Source organism: Lygodium microphyllum, chromosome 14 (assembly GCF_053477565.2).
Source record: "Lygodium microphyllum isolate KBCC chromosome 14, Lygodium_microphyllum_v1.1.10, whole genome shotgun sequence".
NCBI classification, from domain to species: domain Eukaryota; kingdom Viridiplantae; phylum Streptophyta; class Polypodiopsida; order Schizaeales; family Lygodiaceae; genus Lygodium; species Lygodium microphyllum.
In genome coordinates, this window is record NC_141148.1 from 117,984,746 (window position 1) to 117,985,351 (window position 606).

At 41.3% G+C, this 606-nt stretch overlaps 1 pseudogene; it reads right to left on the reverse strand.

The window, feature by feature from the left end:
* Nucleotides 1–395, reverse strand: LOC148026030 (small ribosomal subunit protein uS19-like; annotated as a pseudogene).
* Nucleotides 396–606: the final 211 nt, after the last annotated feature.

A 606-nucleotide genomic window follows, 5' to 3' on the forward strand; every position in this document is an offset into this window, starting at 1 on the left:
CTACTTGAGTGGAATAAACCTTGAGGAACAAGTGGCACCAATACCAAGTCTTCCATGCTTCACATGCTTGTAACTAAGAGAAAATTGTCCCAAATAGTGGCTAATCGTTTTAGGCTTGAACTCAATCTGGTTGAAGGTCTTTCCATTGTACACACCAATAATACTCTTCATCATCTCAGGTACAATAATCATGTTCCTCAAATGTATACTGATAGGTTTTGGAATCATGTTCCTCAAATGTATACTGACAGGTTTTGGCTTCTCCCTAGCATGGGTGCCTCATATTACACCTTGTGAAGATTCTTAATAAGGGCCATCGACTTTCACTTCAAGCTCTTTTGGAACCTTTTGCGAGCATGTGCATGAAAGAGCTCAACTAGCTCATCAGATGACATATCCAAGAGCAAGTCTACCCCTCTAAAAGAGAACGTCTTGAATGTTCTCTTTTTTGGTTGGACAAAGTTAGGAGTCAAGAAATGAAACCTCATTGACATTGGCTATGGTTGGAGTCTCTCTCTCTCTCTCTCTCTCTCTCTCTCTCTCTCTCTCTCTCTCTCTCTCTCTCACGGCAAAGGAATGCCTACATATCACTTGGTGGACAGTAAT